General features: G+C 43.2%; 1 protein-coding gene across 6 annotated transcripts in view; it reads left to right on the top strand.

Annotated features, from left to right (window-relative positions):
* Positions 1 to 18,928, top strand: part of BDNF (brain derived neurotrophic factor) — a 68,479-nt gene that overhangs the window by 34,410 nt on the left and 15,141 nt on the right. The gene's annotated exons all lie outside the window — the stretch shown is intronic.

The raw sequence follows: 18,928 nt of genomic DNA, 5'->3' as shown, positions 1-18,928 counted from the left end.
TTGAGTGTCATCTCCTGGAAACAAAAAGTTTCACTCATTCTTCAGGGTATGTAGAGATCTATTTATGACTTGGGCAACTTGACGTTGTTGTTGTTGCTGTAGAGAGAATTAGGATGTGTGGCAGCAGCAGTGGGGATGCATAACCGCCTAGGTATGACACACTGCCAGAGGTTATAAATGGAATGTAACGGGAAGTTACTCTGTTGGCTGCAGCTCAGAATTATGCATCTACACAAGCCAGCAAGGCTCAGTAAGTGAACGGAAAGAGACACTTGTTGAAATGTAACCTTTACTGGAATTTAAAACACGCCGGTTACCATAACTGGAATTCCAGGGCTATAAAGTTATTTGTCCTTTTTGTCTACTTTGCTAGACGGAAGTCTGTCTGTGTGTGCGTGTGTATGCTTTCCGTAAATTATTAAACTCCTTTTATATTGTGCGTTCAGTCGGTGGATGGGGGAAGACAACTTAATAAAAGCAAGCAATCTCTATATATTTCTGCAATGCTCACCTGTGCATTTCATCCACTCATTCCAAGAACAGAGAATATTCATTTCCCATTCTTTGCTTTATCAGATCTGCAATAATTTGTGATCCCAATCTTATCACAGTGACCAGGATTCAAAGAGACCCGCATGGCTGTCTAAAGTAGTCTTGTGTGCACACAGTGATTCCCCCCGCCCCATGGTCCCTTGACCTTCTGCAGCATCTTATAGTGTGTGCACATCCACACCAGGGCTTGCTGTGGAAAGGGAGAGACTGGAAATGCTCAGTGTACAGATGGCACTTCGAATCCTATCCATTATTTGAAAGTGTTCATCCCATTCATTTCCATGCACCTTATCTACACGAAAGTTTAGTTAGTACTGTAACAGAACTTGGGTCTGCCATTCTCTTTCCTACAGAATAAGCACTTTCCATTTCAACAGGGATTGTGTTGCTTTGGCCATTTGAGAATCTGGTTGTTCAAGATCTAGACTATTTTGAAAATTCAACTTGCAACCTGGGGATTCATAGGTTAGTTAAACATTGCATGCATGACAAAGCATAACTGAGGACCACAGATTAAGCTCCTGCCACCCCAGTCCTGAATGTGGAATGAAATCCTGTTATTTTAAATGCATCTTGGATCCAAGAAAGTTTGATTAGGATCTTGCTGACATACACATGAAGCTGTTTGATAGCACTGAGTAGCATAGAGGATTAGGTACCCCATCCTAGTTATTATCACAACTCTCTTAGCATTCGTATTTGCATCTCAAACAGGCGCAGCAGCAGAATTAGGCTGCTGTGTCAACAAGACTTCATAATGCATTATAGCACTTCACTGTGCTTGAAAAACTTCATATACATTGCCTTGAGAATCCTTACAACAGCCCTGCTCAGTAGATCATTATTATCCCCATACTGTACTGCTGAAGCTGATAATAGTGGCTTGCGTAAGGCCAGCCTTCCCCCACCAGGTGCTTTCCAGATGTTTGGGGTGACACCTCTGTGCTGTGCTGCCTGGAGCCTGGTGGGAGTCATCGTCCAAAACATCTGGAGGGCACCAGGTTGAAGAAGGCTGCATAAGACCATTGAACAAATATGTGGCTAAGGTGAGATTTGAATGTGGGGGGGGGCACCAATTAAGTGCATGTTTACCCAGAAGTAAGTCTCATAATGCTTAAAGGGGTTTATTTCTCTCTTCCCGCCAACCATCACTGCTGCAGATCGCAGCTGCAGTCACTGTCCTCATCAACTTTCTTTAATTTATGTTAAAGTCAGTGCGTCTTACTTTCAGGTAAATACAATTCTTGTTATGCTACAAGTCACCTAAATGAGGTGCTTTTGAAAATGCTACCTAGTAATTATTTCCAGATGTCCAAACAATGAATGAACTATTTGGCAGCTTTGTTGTGTGCTATTGATTGCTCTAATTCTTCAATTTTTTATAAGATTAAAAGAGCAATGTGTTACAACCACGTGCATTCTTTTTTCCCAGAATTGCCATTAGCCTCTTGCCTTGAACGTTAAGGGTTTTTCCTTTTTCCAAAAGTACTTTTTTTTAATTACTTTGTTTGCTATACATTTTTTTTTTTTGAGGTTATTACCGTTTTGAGATCAATAACCATCACTTATTTATGCTTCTAGTAACTGAGTTTTAATGTATGCAGAGAATCTATCCTGGTAGTATACAGCAAGTACCTGTGTTATCTTTAATTCATGGATTGATAAAAATACTCAGAATTGAAACCATTGTGATATTTATAAATGCACGTACACACGGAGGCAATGGTCCAGGCTGTGTAGCATGAGTAAAATAAAAAGATAATGATGATTACTTGTTTATACTGCCCCATTGAGTGAATTTCATTGAGCCACTGACTGGCAGCATGAATGACAAGGCTTACTATTTCAGTAGGCATGTGCCATCTATTCATGTAACTTCAAAGCAGCAATACTTTTAACTTAGGACTATTACCATGACTGAATCTCACACACTAGTTTTCCTGAGTGCAAAAAAATTACGGATAGCTCCTATTAATTTAAAATTATATATACGTAATTCCTTTATATGTCCTGAATAACTGAGGTTGGCTCCTAAAAATCTGAAATATCTTCCTGACTCTTAACTTTGTTCCTCTTTTTATATGCTTAGGATGACACCGTATTGGCCTAAATATGAGCCTCACTTTCCCTCCAAATTCCAACTGTGAAAAGTTAAAGTGGGGCTTATATTCACAACCTTATGGTGTGCAGCCAGGAGTGCGGGGCAGACAGCACCAGGAGCGTGGCAAAGCGGTGCCCGCCCTGCACATAGTCCCTGTCCTCTCCCCCAAGACTGGGAAGGGAGAGAGCGATGATGGGGAAAGACTGTCGGCAATGTAGCATGCCCCCCCCCCCCAGTATGCAGCCAGGAGCAGCAAGGAATGGAGCAGCTTATATTTGGGTATCCCCCCCCCCATCAATTTTAAAGGTGCGACTTATATTTGGGCCAATATGGTATTTTATTCATTTCTCTGTAAAAATTTATATTCTGCCCTTCCTCCAAAAGGATCCCAGGGTGGCAAATATCTTCAATAAAATACAATTACAGTGGTACCTTGGGTTACATACGCTTCAGGTTACAGACTCCGCTAAGCTAGAAATAGTACCTCGGGTTAAGAACTTTGCTTCAGGATGAGAACAGAAATCATGCTCCGGCAGCACAGCAGCAGCAGAAGGCCCCATTAGCTAAAGTGGTGCTTCAGGTTAAGAACAGTTTCAGGTTAAGAACTGACCTCCGGAATGAATTAAGTTCTTAACCCGAGGTACCACTGTAAAAGTAATTTAAAAACTTCTAACAAAAACTAACACATGTAACTAAAGCAGAAATGTTTTCAGCGGACATCTAAAGGAATACAATTATGGCAGCTGCCTCATGTTTGGAGACTGGAAATTCTGAAGTACAGATGTTGCCATACGGCAATCCCTTAAGTAAACTGGTCCCAAGCATGTAAGGGCTTTATATACCAGTAGCAGCAACTTGAACTTGGCCCGATGGCAAACTGGCAGCAAGTGAAGATCTTTGAGCACAAGTGTAATATGCTGATGGACATGGGTGTTGCTGTGCTCTAAACCACTGAGCTTCTTGGGCTTGACGATCAAAAGGTCAGCGGTTCAAATCCCTGCAACAGGGTGAGCTCCCATTGCTCTGTTGCAGCTCCTGCCAACCTAGCAGTTTGAAAGCACACCAGTGCAAGTAGATAAATAGGTACTGCTGTGGAGGGAAGGTAAACGGTGTTTCCATGCACTCTGGCTTCTGTCATGGTGTCCCATTGTGCTATAAGCGGTTTAGTCATGCTGACCACATGACTCGGAAAGCTGTCTGTGGACAAACCCTGCTCCCTTGGCCTGAAGTGAGATGAGCATCGCAAACCCATAGTTGCCTTTGACTGGACTTAAACGTCCAGGGGACCTTTACCTTTTTACCTTTATGCTGATGGACTCTACCTGACAAACTGTCAGCAATCATCCTGGAGCATTCTGCACTAACTGCAGTTTCTGGACCAGACAAAAGGGAAGCCCCATATAGAATGCACTGCAGTAGCCCAGTCTTGAGGTTTCCAATTCCTGAACCACTGAGGTCAAGCTGGCCTAGTCCAGGAACAATTGCAGTTGCCTAACCAGCTGAAGCCTGTGAAAAGCTTTCCTACCCAACAAGGTCACTTGGGTCACTCTACTGACAATGCTGGATCCAGGAGCACCTTTTGGGCTGTCTTCTGGAGGCACCACAACCACAACCACTGCAGGCAGTCAACCACTTTCTTGGACATGAGAACTATCCATTAGTTATCAGCATTTCTGGCAGATGCCCATAGAATCCCTGCTGAATGATTCTGTGCAGTCTTGGCACAATCGCCATCACCTTGTACATTGATACCGGTTGGTTCTATTCTTCATCTTTCCTACTAGTTTCCCAGCACGTCTGGTCAGGATTGGCATCTGGTTCTGAGTAAGCCAACTGAAAACTAACCCAGGCAAGGCTGAAGAACATCTGATAATTTGCAAATGCTATAGCTTGAGAGACAAGGGAGAAAGGAGAGAGACACACAGAAGGGTCTCACACATTGATTTCAGATGTAGATGTCTGCAAAGGGTGCAACATGCATGCACACTGGATTGAAACTGTTTCACAGTGATTTCATCTGGATCATCTGCAATAAATGAGTAATGAAATGGTATTAATTCTGGAGTACACTGCTAGTGTGGAAGTAACCATCCCTTGCTCACTCATGTTTCCATCTTTGTGAACTCTTATATGCTGTCCAGAGAAAGTTTCTGAATAAAGGCAGGCTTTGCCACTTGCATCGTCTCTCCCCATATCTGGAATCGGGGATGGAAACTGGTGTCAGCAAGTAGGGAAGAAACCCTGGAAACTGCCTTATGCTGAGTCACGCCATTTGGCCATCCAGAGCAGCGCTGTTTACACTGGCAGGCAGCAGCAGCTCTCCAGGATTTCAGACAGGGGTTATCTACCAGCCCTGCTTGGAGATCTTTGGTACTGAACCTGGAACCATCTCCAGGCAAAGCAGATGCCCTACACTGAGCTATGGCCCTTCCTCATTCATCTCCAGGGAACTACCTGAAGCCTATCTAGCAGCACAGTTTGAATTCCCTCAGAAATGGCTGCCTTCTACTCCTGTGAGCTTCTCAAGCTATAGTTCACAGGGTTCTTCTTTTTAGAGGGGGGTGGTGCATGGTGTGTATGTAGCCCTTGAGAACTAAGAGAGGATTTGAACCCTTGTCTGACCCTCAAGCCAATACACAGCCTCATAGGAGGTGCACCATGTCATGTATGTGTGGCAAAAGCTGTTCCTGCTTGAATTCCCTCCTCTGTGCAAATGGCCCACCCTGGTGCCCACCGTGCCTGCCCTAGGCCTTGTTGCCTATAGTGTTAGGCCTGTCTCTGATAAAAAGGATTGGGGCCTGCTCTGAAAGAACAGAGGAAATACAACTCTTTGGGTTCAGGCCAGTATATCTCACTCAGGGCTGAAGATAAAATCGCTACTTAACTCTCAATATGAGGCAATTGAAAAAGAGCTGTTCACTATTGTTTATTTAATGAAAAGAGATAAAAAGAAAGGCCTTTTCTTTGAGATTCAACAACACGGAACAATTTTCCCTCTGTAGTACTGCCACTTAGTGTTCAACTTCACTGAATCACAGCTGGAAAACCCATTTTAAAAAATTGCACTCTCTGTTAGAGTCCTATTTTTCTTGCTACAGGGAGGATGTCATCATTCGAAGACTGTAAATTGTGGTTGGCATAACAAGCCAAAAGTCTCGAGCATTTTATTTTTTTACAAATCACTTGACGGAAGGCATAAGGTTGTGTGCCATGGCAGGAGATGAGAAAAGATCCTCCTCCTTATTTAAATGTGTGTTTGGTAATAACTTTGTGGTGGTACTACTTTTTAAAAGTCATGGGAAATGGGCACTGGCTGCATTTGGGGACACAAGTCGTCTCCCCAAAGTTTGAAATTGAAATAAATGAGCTGCTTGCCCTGTTCTGCTTATTTGTCCAGGCTCAACCAGGCATTTGCACAATACACACTTGCTTGTCACTCCTAAGAGAGAGAGGGGTAGAAAGAAAGACAACTTTCAGTAAAGATTTGTTTTTAACACTCGCGTTCTACATTTGTTTCCCTTAACTGCTCATTGATTGAACCCAGAGTCCAAAAAACTGGTTTTCTTGTTTCAGTCTCAGTAAACTCAACTGTTTCAGTCTCAGTAAACTCAAAAGGTACAGCACGGAAGAAAACTGAACTTCACAAGAGTTGTAGCTATCTAGAATAAGGTCAAGCTATTTTCTTTGGGAAAAGAGGTCAACAGGATGCTACGAGAGCTCTGAGCAGAGGATATCTTTAGCCCGAGCTGTAATGCTTACTCTTGTTTTAAGTGGCTGCTTCTTTAATATCTACAGATGTTGCTTCCAGCCTTTGATTTATGGCCGCATTGGAAATTTTGCTCAGTATGCTGAGCATCGTGACAGAGGCTCCTGTGTGAGCGGATATATCCCTTTTAATAGGTTAATTACTAACCTGCATTGACTTGTTTTCACATAATTGTTATGAGCACTCAGCCCCCTCCCCTGCAAAATTGCAGCTTAATGGAACACCTCTTAATCATCTCTAGGAGAGGTTTATATACTGGCACGCTCCATCTTACCAAAAACTGAACTGTTTTCTCCTGAGTGTTTTGTTCTGAATATGAACTTAAGGAACAGAGCTCTGGCTTAGGGAAAACAAGAACAAACTCTCTTTGTATGTCACTAGCACAAGGGGTACCAAAATAACGTGCCCTTTACTTTTCACCCTTGGGGCCAAGCTACACATTACTTGTGTATGATATAGTCATTTTGTATTTTTTTTATTTTAATTGTAAACAAAGAATAGCTTTGACAGGCTGCAATTTTGCAGGGAAAACCAGCATACAATGTATGGATTGCCCCTTATTTAATAAGCAGCAGATCAACATTAAACCAAAGTCCATTGAACGTGTTTACAGTCTGTACGCTGTAAACTAGTTAAATTTAAGTATTTGTATTACAGTTAGTTCAGACCAGCTGAAGGCCATGGGTCTTTTATAAACTCAGCTTTTGTGGTGTGCTGTAGTTGAGGCAGTGACATCCCTTTGAGGAACATAGGATAAGACTGTGAAGATATGCCCCATCTTCTACGAAAAGCCCCTTAGTTTTGTTATGGGCCTATGACAGCGAAGATCATGTAGGGGCTGAGGTCACTCCCTTGGTCTTTGGGATAACATGCCCTTCCAAATCCCCTTTCCACAGTGGTGTGGAGCAACATAACATCTCTTTACCCAGACCTATGGAGCATAGTCAACATCTATTGTTGCTCTACTGCTGAGCATGGGACAGAAATAAATGAGGATAGCATCAATCTCATGCCATGCACACACGGGGGGGGGGGGCGGGGAGAGAGAATAGTGTCATTTTCTCTATCCACTTTCCCAATTTTGTGCATAATTTCATACACTGTAAGTTGTATCCAGCTAACATTTACTCAGAGCAGAACTAATTGGATACAACCCGTCTGTTATGGAAATTTCTCTTTTCTACACTTGCACTCCAGTGCATTATGCCCAACAAAGGGATTAAGTCTCCCCTTGCATCAGTGCTGGCCGCTTAGCACATGATCCCATGTCCTGCTGTCATACCATGGCAGAACAGCTGGTGCAGAGAAATAACAACTTGTCCAAGGCTGGGCAACTACTTGCCCACTGAGTTCTTCAAAACCAGAAGCTTCAGAGAATGCAACCAATCTGGGACAACATCCGCAGCTCTTCCCACAGAAGAATGCCTGGTCTCTCTCTGGCCATATCTGTGATATTAGTTATAATGACAACTTTTTAAGATATACCAGTATTGACTTTCATCAGGTGTGTTTCTCATCGCTATAAGGCTGGTCAGTTCCTCTAGTCCAACATGTTGCACTAAGGCAGAAAAGTCCATAGCTAAACATCTGGGACAGGGCAGTCTGTGATCTGTGTGTGTGTGTGTGTGTGTGTGTGTTATCAGATGAAACCCAAACAAATCTCTCAGTCTTTGGAAAAAATATAGTGAGTAAACAAACCAACCCCGGTGTTGCAAAATATGAGTCAGCAATATCAAAAGCAACACGATGGCCAGAAACCATAACAATGTGAAAAACTTTATGGAATAATTCAAAACATCAAAACTAACAAACTTAAGCCTCTGAAAGTCCTTAAATGAATCACGGTGCCAGACTTTACCCAGCAGAGAAAAATATAAATAGTGAGCCACAACCTGTTTAATTGGCTGAAGTGCAGATACTACGGTAGCTTGTAGATCACTATTATTAAGGTTGCTATCCTATCTATATACTTGGGAGTGAGTCCCCCTTTAATGGGCCTTTCTTCTGAGTAGAACCTACATAGTGTTGTTCTGTGTCTCTCCTAAATTGGCTAGAGCCAAGCTACAGATAACTGGTGGATACATTATTTAGAATTGCTAGGTTCTCTCTTCCTGCTTGTGGGCTTCCCACAGGCCTCTGGTTGGTCATTGTAAGAAGAAGATGCCGGACTAGATGGGCCACAGGTTTGGCTCAGCAGGATCTTATGTTCTAAAGAAGCTTTCAGAAATTTGGAGGAGCTAAGAATCTTCCATTCCTGGAGAATTACAGGGTTGAATCCAGAGGTAGCTTGTCATGCTTGGGTCTTGCAGAAACGGCATTCTGTTTATTAATTACGTGGACTTCTAGCTTTCATTGTGTAACCCTCACAAGGCAGTACACAAATAAAACAAAAACATAGCATGGGACTAACTTGTCTCATTGATTTTAGTGGGAAGGCCAGGGCAATCTTAACCCCCTGATTCAATCTCCTAGAGGGGTTTAGGATGTGGCAGAGGTGTCCCTCCAACAAGCTTGGATTCAGAAGAAGTTGAGGAGCAATCGTGGCAGATCCACTGCTGCATTTGGAGGAATGCCTCAGCAGATGATCTTTCTATGCAGGCAAGAAGGAGGACCTTCAGATATCCTTGTTCCAGATTGTTTTAAAGTAAAAAGAAACCAGCACTTTTAATTACTTTGGAATTGGGGACCCAGTTAATAACTGGGCAGCTACATTCAGAAGTTTCCAAACATAGGCAAAGCCATGTTTCAAGTATTAGACACTACGTAATTTTAGCAGAATGTTTCAAGAGCACAGGTAACTATGACAAGATCCTTTTTATTCAGGCAGGGTAATAGCTGAAACACCAAAGGATGTTTGGTGAAAGGTGCTTTGTGCAATGGACACTTGAAAGGTCAGATCCAATAGCAACCCCAAGCTGTCAACCTGATCCTTTAGGATTAGTGTAGCTCCATCCCAAAGAGTTTGAATGCCAGCTTCCCAAAATGTATTTATTTATGTAGATCATTTGTATTCCACACTTTGTCTCAAAGAGACACTCAGGGCAGCTGTAAACTTAACCATCTAAAGCTTTGTTGGCTGGATTGAGACTCAGTTTATCGGCACTCATCTAGCTTGTTATAAGTCCTGGCACTTGCTGAGAGTGTCCACTGCCTCACCTGGACTAGATGAAAAGGAGAATCTAGGTGCAGATCTCCAGATCTCCACATGACTACCAGCAGCAGTTTTGTGAAGATGTTTAATAGCACTGGAGGCAATAGGCAACAAAAAAGCTGGATCATCCCAGACAGGTGATCTGGAAGGATACAATGTCAATAGTACTCTAAGCCATGGAGAGGTCCAGGAGAAACAACTGTGTTGCATTTCCCCCTGATTATCTCCCAGTGCAACTGTTCTAAAGCAACCAAAGCAGTTTCAGACCCAAAGCAGAATGGAAGCCAGACTAAAATGGGTCAAGATAACCCGTTTCACACAGGGGTGCCTAAAGTTAGGCAGTCACTTCCCACTCATCCAGCTATGTTCAAGATAACAAGTGAATGAACTATGTTCAAGAAGACAAGGAGAATGAGGAAAAGGTAGGGAAACGGGGATGGTATGGAAGCAATTGACTGATTCCACAATCAGCACACAATTAGAACAGCATATCTGTGTCTTTCTCATGAATAGATACATTTGAAAGCATTCCATGTAGCTATTTCAGATGTGAGAGCTACTTCCAGGATCATACTGCTGACTTACATTTCTAATATGGAAAGTAGGTTCAAGACATGGGCATGACCCCAAAGGAGTTCTTGCATCTGGAATTGGTAGTTGGAAAGGTTTCATAAATAGGCCTACAGTCATAAGAAGGACAGGGATATGCTGGTCTGCTTCCAGACTGCACATATCTAACAGCAGATAGCACTGGCTCTCTTGTTTTTGGCTATTACCCTTTTCCATGACCAGAAAACTTTTTAAAACTACATTCGTACCATTGAACCTATACATTCATTTGTCATAATGACCATTTCAATTTATTACCATTTATTTATTTATATCCCACCCTTCTTCCCAAAGGAGCATGGAGTGGCAAACAAGAGATAAAATTAAAACATACTAAAAACAATTCCAAGACAGATGCAGACTGTGAAAAATCTCCAGTTAAAAGACTTGTTGGAAGAGGAAGGTCTTCAGTAAATGCTGAAATGGCAACAGGGGTGGTTCCAAAGGGTATATAAAGTGTCACAATTGTTCAGGTAACCAGGTCCCTAGTGCAGTAGGGCTTAATACCCCCAAACCAGTGCTTTGAACATAACCCAGTAGCTAACTGGCAGCCAGTGCAGTCCTTTAAACAGCCGGGCTAATGTGCTGGTGATATCCTGACCCAGTCAAGCCACTGCGTTTTGCACTAGCTGCAGCATCTGGACCAGCCTCAAGGGCAGCCCCCCCCCCCCCCGCCGCCACAGCATATTGCAGTAATCCAGCCTGGAGGTTACCAGCATATATGGGCAACAGTGGTCAGGCTTTCCCAGTTCAAGCAACAACTCTAAATGTCTTTTCAGCTGAAGGTGGTAGAAGGCACTCTGGCCACTGAGGCCACCTGAGCCTCTAGTGACAAACAGGGCAGCAAACAAAATATATTCATGAATTTCACTTCAAAGTTTTGTTTGTTTCTGTTACCATAAAGCACCAATGCTGCAGCAAGCAAAGTTCCTAGAGAACTTTGTTGCTCTGGAAAACACCTCTTCTTTCCACCAGCTGTCTGTGGAGCCTCTGGCTTCTTTCAGACGCTTCTCTTCCTCCTTGGAGCAGAGGAGGACAATCCACCAGCCTCTCATGCAGATGTCCGATGAATCGCAACCATCCTCTGCTACCACTGTTTGTCATCTGTGAAAAGACAATCAATGTTAGCATCATGCATACTTTTAACCTTGTCACAAAACTCCTGAAACTTTTCTAAAGTTTCTTGCGGTTTCTAGGACTTTTTTTTTTTAGCCACCCTACAATTATCTTATTTTATTTCAAAATTTTGCATCCTAAAACTGGGAACCAAAGAAGGGAAATGAAGGTATGAAATACACACTTGTGGGTTGGTTTGTTTTTACTGCAGTTTTTCTCAGATTGTCTATTCAGCAGGAAGCACTGCTACCTCACAGATCAACTTATTCTCCCCAGCTAATATTAACAGTTCATTTCCCTCCAGTTCTAACCTCCTTGTTTGCAGCCAGTAATTTAGAGCCAGCACCTGTTCACATCTTTAGACCTGTGTCATAAAGAAACAAATGCTTAAGATAAGAGCATATTGAACAATGTGTCAATGCAATATCACAAACCACCACAAGACTATCTCCAACCCCCCCCCCCCATCCAAACAACCCAGTAAAACAAGTTTTGGTTCCTTCCCACCTTTTTCAGTGGAAAAAAATAGTCAGATGTCAAGGATTAGTATCAACAACTAGGTGCATGTTTACCTTTCTGCTTTTGCCAGCAGGGTACTATTTGCAAATTAAATTTCTTGGGTCTTGCCACAGGTGGCCACCAAGGCTTGGTTCCATGCTGAACGTGTGCATCAGATGCTGAAGATGCAAAACCTCATAAAGGATTTGTTTTCAGTTTAAATAAAAAAAATCCATTTGGAAGGAAACAATTTAGCAGGAAGGCGTGCGAGGATGTGAAAGAATGGCTGCTCCCACTGTGTTTATGGTTGGTTCATACATGCCTCACTTCAAGGCACCACACCTTATTCTCAGTAATATTTTGCATTCTCTGGAGCTTCTGCCCAGTGGAAAGTTCACTTTGCATTCTAATTTGGCCCAAATGTTACTAATGACTTGCCTTGTCATCCTGACTTTTGTTCTGTACTCTCTAAATCCAGATTTCTTGTTTGTCTGGTCCTTATGACTGCGACGTAGTGTATAAATGTGCACAACATTTTGCAAACCAACAGCTCCCTGGGGAGGTTGTGGCCACAAGAGGGATGGGGGTAAAGTGAGAGGATTGCCATCACAGAAATAAATCCTTTCAGATTTCACTGTCAGAAAGTAATCCTTTACTTTCATTATTCTGGACCAGAATTATGGTGCCACTGTGTTGGCAGAAAGGCCAGCCAATCCAATGCTTAACCCTGGAAGGGAAATTCTCACAAGTAAGAAATTTAAAGGGAGGAGGAGATGGTAAACACATCCCCAACCATCCCTGGGAATGCCACCACAGCCCACCAATCATGGCCAGTGCTAGTAAAGACATCAACACAGGGAAGGAGCCAGTGAACTAACAATCGGAATATGCTCAAGGCATATGTCTCACTACACACAAGGCAACACCACTCATATCAGCCCCAATGGCACAGCCAGCAGTGACCGGTCCAGATTTTTAATCCCTTTGTGCTTTATGACAACCACTGTTTTGGAACACAAACGGAAGGAGGGAGAGGTCATACAATGTGACACCTGCACAACTAGCATACACGGCTCCTCCCCTCCCCCTTGGAAAAAGGTTCAAAACCCACCTAAGGAAGGGAAAGATTCATTTTTTTGCTAAGCAGCCAAGGGAATGGGGCACATGTGCGCACACACACACACACACACACACACACACACACGGCAGCCACAAACACACACTGACAGCCACTGCCATTAATGAATCACTGAACAGGGCATAGGACTAGCAGAAGCAGGAGACAAGAGTTTGAGCCCTACCAGGGGGAAGCGACCGCACACGCCGTTAGCATGCCTGGCAGGGAGGAATGTCATATCAGGGTTAATGAAAGGAAGAGAGAGCACCCTGGACTTGGGGGCAGAGACGTGTCCCCTTGTATTTTGCAAAGCGGCACAACCCCTGAGGGACATAGTAGTGGTAGAAAAAAGATACTGCACTTTTGCTGTTAGGTTTTGCATCATGATGTGACATCATCAACATCAGTGCATCATGACCTTAGTGTTTTGCCAGTGCAGTTAATAGAAAGAACGTCCCTCATGCTGGTTACAGAGTCACATTTTGGTGTCTTTCTTCTTCTTACATTCTCCTCCAAATATGAAGTAGTATCAATCCATATACTGCACTGTATTACAGAATACATCTAACTAATCTGTACAACTAGTTTAAACACACATAACAAATGTGTGATGTTTTAAAGAGCAATACTACTAGCTAAAACTAAACATTTAAATACACAGGTTTTTCTAAAGTGTAACAGGACAGTATCACGATCTGAAAAATTGTGAAACTTGCTCTGGGTCACTGAGAGCATTGTGTGAGTTCTCTAATTGTTCTGAGGTAAAATAGAAGACAGAAAAAGACAAGCGCTCTATGTGAAGCCACAAGTGTTTCTCCACTGTCAGCTGTCTTTCCTATTGGGCAGCATTGGGGTTCTGAAGGATAATGGACTTCACCCATAGTCTTGAGAACAGATACTTTTAAACACATACAAAACCAGCAATGCTTGCAATCTAAAATATGAATGGCTTTTCGAGAATTCTCTTTCCCAACCTCACCTCCTCCTCCCTGCCTATGTCAAGCTCTTCACATATTTAGGGCTTCGAGAAAAACTGAGTGGGAACATCACTACTTGCACACATGTAATCCCACGAGCAGAACCAACAGGATAAATGGCCACACCCCCTGGATTGACATAATTATTATCAGCATGGGAAACAGGACCACACGAAGAGATGGAGCTCACTGCCAAATCCAAGCTGCATCTTGGACTCCTGCCACTGATGTATATAACTCTCTGTGACACGGCAGCAGCATCCAATAATATTCACATAGTTCTATGTATGTTTAGGACTATGTGCCTATCCATATATTAATATGCAGTGACTGCTAAACTGCCCCACTGCCATGCTCACTCTAGCTGGGCCTGCCTCACCACTTTTGATGTTATGATCAAGAGCTGGGAAAGAGTACAGTGATACCTTGGTTTTCGAACAGAATGCATTCCGGGAGTCCGTTTGACACCCGGAACCATTCAAAAACCAAAGCGCAGCTTCTGATTGGCTGCAGGGGTGTCCTGTAGCCAATAGGAAGCCATGGAAGCCGCGCTGGATGTTTGGCTTCTGAAAATTATTCGAAAACCGGAACACTCACTTCTGGGTTTCGATTGTCCGGGAGCCGATTTGTTCAGGAGCCAAGGCTTCCAAGGTACAACTATATAGGCAAAAGTAGTTCAAGGAAGGAGTGGGTTGTTGGAAGTGCAAATATGGATTCTGGGGAACTTCAAATATTGAACCTGTGGTTTTCTGGAGCACAGAAGAAGTCTGTCTCCCCATATGCCTTCTTTGTTTATCGGAGTCAATAATATGAGAAGGTGATAACAGACTTCCTGTACGATTTCAACACAGACCTCTAGCAAAGTAGAAGTTCAAAACAGAGGCACAAACAACAGCAGGCAGGTGACCCAAAATGGAGTCCTTTTGTATCAAGAGGAGACAAAGTGCTTAGGACTTTCTAAACCAGGATGACCAGTGCCTTTTTGATATCTGCTCTGGTGTCCATTCCAAGAAGCAGACTCTGATGCAACCTGGGACTCTCCATTTTCCCTTTTCTTTTTCCATTTTCACGCTGCTTTTCTCTTCCTCCTTTGGTGCCTCCCTCCTTCCTTTCCAACCCCATAGCAATGGTTGCCTGGAGCCATCCATGCTCTCCTGATCCTTCTCTAGATGCCCACATATACCCCAAGTAGCATTTTGTTATATAAAAGAAAACCTCTCTTCCATCACCCCATCCAGGTGAAACTTCTGGCATCTGCCACATGCTAAAAACAGGAGCCTGGCCAAAAGGTAAAGATTGTAAAAATGGTCCTGCAAAGAAGCATTTAAAGGAATGGGAACAGGGAAAATATTTATTAAGAAATGTCATGCTTACAAAATTTCTGAAGGGTATTGAAACAATTAAAAGATCAGGCTAAAATAAGTTTACAACCAGGGAGATAAAAACATTAAACCATATAGAAAGTTTGCAGGAATAAAAAGGATGGGTGGAAGCATGTCTGAAGCTTTAAAGAAAAGGAGCCAAATACACCTCTCTAGCGAGAGAGCTCTGTATTCTGGGTGGCAATATGAAAAAGGTCCTGTCTTGCATCTTAGGTTCAACCAACCAGGTTTCTGAAAGTGGTGGGAAGCATAGCAGAGCCTCTAATGTTGAATATGGGGTGGGGGGGTATCATAGAAAGATGGTGTTGGAAAGGGTCTTGGAGGTCCTGTAGGCCAACCTCCTGTCCAATGCAGGAAATCCACCACTACAGCATCCTTGATAGGTTATTTGCTTGTAATTAGAACCCTTTGGTTCAGGCCTTGTCCATTGGAGCAACAGAAAACAAATTTGCTCCAACAGCAGTGGAATAGCACTTCAAAAAATTGGAGATGGCTATCGTATTGTGTCTCCCATCATTCAGATAGCCTGCTCCCAAACAGTCTGGGGCTTTAAGTTAACTCCAAGGATTGAGCCTTGACATGAGCTGAAAGCCAGTGCAGGTGGAACGAAATGAGTAATAGTATCAGTAAAGTGAGTGTCAGAGACCAGACAGCCAATTCATTTTGCACGCATATGACTTCCCTTCCGTGGGAGTAGTTACCCTCTCAACGTTCTGATGGCTAATGTGACAGATCTCCAAAGATATCCCAAGCGTTTGCTCCCAGGGAAGGTTGTCCCATCACAATATTAAACTTTCTCTTAAGAAGATAAAGACCTGTTGACTGTTTTCATGAAATATTATTTGCAAGCAACCAGGCTTTGAGCCAAATTCTGAGAGGAGCCAAGCCCTGAACAGCTGTTTTCACCAAACAGGCTCTACTTTTCGGAGAGTTGCAGGTACCTGGCAAAATCCCTTGGAATTTTGCAGGGAATGTGACCTGTGCATTGTTCTTAACACACAGGCTTGAGGACTTACAGGGTGGCCAAAAGCAACATACTTTGTGGATTTCCTCTAATCAGCCCAATTTGCTTCTCTCACTCGTGTTTGCTTCAGTGATGAGGAGAGTTTGGTTCTCTGTTTTAAGATAATTGAGAGTGACCCTCATGTTCTTGTCATGCTGCCAGTGCAGCTGTCATAAAGCATGTTTCAGGACCCCTGGAAACACCCTATTTATGCAGTAGTTTCTCCCTATGCAGAGAGTTATTTCCTGCTTTTAATAATGATTTTGCTCTGCGGTGGAAGTGGGCGAAAGGCAAGGGAGGGGGAAGCTGGGTCTTAAATCAATACTGCTGGAGAAATCTGCTTCCACAAAGAGCATGTTTCCTCTTAGAATTGCAAATGAACATGAACAAACATCCCCTCCTCACACTCAGTTCTTTGGTTTGTTATTTTGTTTGCGTGCCTATAAAACCAGAAGCTTGGATGGGAAGAGAAGAGTTAAAAAAGAAAAAGCCATATGGCAATAGCAGGAGGTCTGGCCACCCTACCTTAGGCTCGTGACAACATGCCCTACATTTAACCTACAGTCAGGAACTAATTAACAACACAGATGGGAGTGAGCTAGCATATGTATTAAGAGGGGAAAAATTAATACCCCAAAGGTTTTAATCAGAAGCCTTGCCTCTTTCTGGGTTAGAAGCCTAAGCATTGCCATAGGAAACTGCAAAATATATAGATGGGGAGGCAGTGCCTGGTAGTGGTTAGAGAGTGGGGCCCTCTTCCGGCAGCAGCACTGGGGTGCTGCATGACTATAGGTAAGTCACAAAAAGCTGCTTACCTGCTTCAGTCTGATCAACGGGGAACGGAGATCAGCACTCTGGGTTTTGTAGTCTGAGTATTGGGGCAATGGGAATGTTTTTGTAAAAGCAAAGGAAGTTATAAAAGATGTCCCTGCTGTATGAACGCAGGGACACAGGGAAATGGAAGCTTAAGCTTAATTAACTTCTTATTTTGTACTACATGATTGAAGCGCCTAAGTTTATAGATCGGTAGGTGAAGCTCCATACTTCCCCACCTTGTTTCTGAGAGGTGGTTGCTCCAATTTTAAAATCAGGGATTCCTTTCCCCTTGAAAACTGGTTGCTGGGGAGCACAGGTGGGAAGAGGGTTCAGCTCCTCCTTGTGGTCCTTTCAGATGCCATCAGCCCTATCAAGTGGGGCAACTCCTGGGAGTTGAGACCTTCCCCCCATTTGGGGAGGCAGGCCCCCCCATGTCCCCCAAAAATTGGGGTGGAGGAGGCCAAACGCGAGCTGAGCGCAGTGCCACTTCAATGGCCAGCTCATACTTGGTGGAGGAGGAGGCAGGAAGAGGAGGAGACACTGGCCACTGAAGCCACGCTCTGCCCACCCTCCTCCTACTTGCGTGGACAGAATGACCATAATAGTGCAATGTTGGATTCCTCCCTTTGTGTGGCTTGCAGCAAGAAGATAAACCCAAGCAACATGCTGTCCCCTTAAATCAGTGATGGCCAAACTTGGCCCTCCAGCTGTTTTGGGACTACAACTCCCATCATCCCTAGCTAACAGGACCAGTGGTCAGGGATGATGGGAATTGTAGTCCCAAAATAGCTGGAGGGCCGAGTTTGGCCATCACTGCATATACACTGTGAGGCTATTAGTTTTGTGTGTTTTGACTTTGGTTGTTACGTACATCCCTTATGCTGAACAAAATGATAACATAACAGTAAATTCCATATACAAAGACAGAATTTCACATGCAGGGGGAATCCTTGTCCAAACTGGACAATTTAAAAAAAACATTTTATTTTTTTAATTTTTTAGCTATAGGTGTATTTATGATACAACGAGTTTTATGTATTTTCTTCTTAATGTTGGCAAGGTACTTGCCTGGCATTGGCTGTGAGATCTGTCACAAAGCTCAGGTTTTCCCAACTTTTATCAGACAAGTTTCTGCCACGTGCTGTCTTTCTGGGATTTGCCCCAGCAAGGCATTACTTTTGATGGAAAGAATGTCAGAAGACACCAAAACCAGGTCCTAAATCTCAAGACAAGCCTGAAACAAACCAGGTTTTTCCTTTTGCCGAATGGTTTAAAATGGAAAGTTGGAAATACATAAATTAGGAGTGAAAGGTTCAAACAATTTCTCCGGCGGGGGGGGGGGGGGGCTGACTCCTTTCCTATCTGTGGAGAGAGAGAAACTCTTGCCTAAAGCCCCATTTAGCTTTGTATAAATAATTTATAGAAATGCATATGTATGTATACACTTATATATCTGATAAACGTATAAATCACTTTATATTATTTTTTGGTAGTGGTGTATTTATATACATTTGGGGGGCATGAATTCCTTAGCAGGGCTCATTATATACGACTGGTGCATGAAGTTCTTTTATTAACCACAGCGTTTTGATCACAGGCTACTATTTGTTACTAAAATAAGAGTGGTGCCTGCGTGTGTGTGTGTGCACATAAATATTCATAATTGTGGAATAAATCTATTCATTTCAAGGAAGTTCCTGGGCCGGAGGTTTCTAGTGCTGATCTGTCAGAAAAGCACGTGATTTGACTGTAATGGTAACGAATGATCAAAAAGTACTAGTTGGGGCAGGAAACCACTAGGGTCTGCCTGCCCAGCGTTTGAGAGTGTATTAACACAGAT

The sequence above is a fragment of the Podarcis pityusensis genome, assembly GCF_964106645.2.
Source record: "Podarcis pityusensis genome assembly, chromosome: 1".
Taxonomy (NCBI): domain Eukaryota; kingdom Metazoa; phylum Chordata; class Lepidosauria; order Squamata; family Lacertidae; genus Podarcis; species Podarcis pityusensis.
Note: the sequence above shows the minus strand (reverse complement) of the source record. Positions and strands in the feature narration are given on the sequence as shown.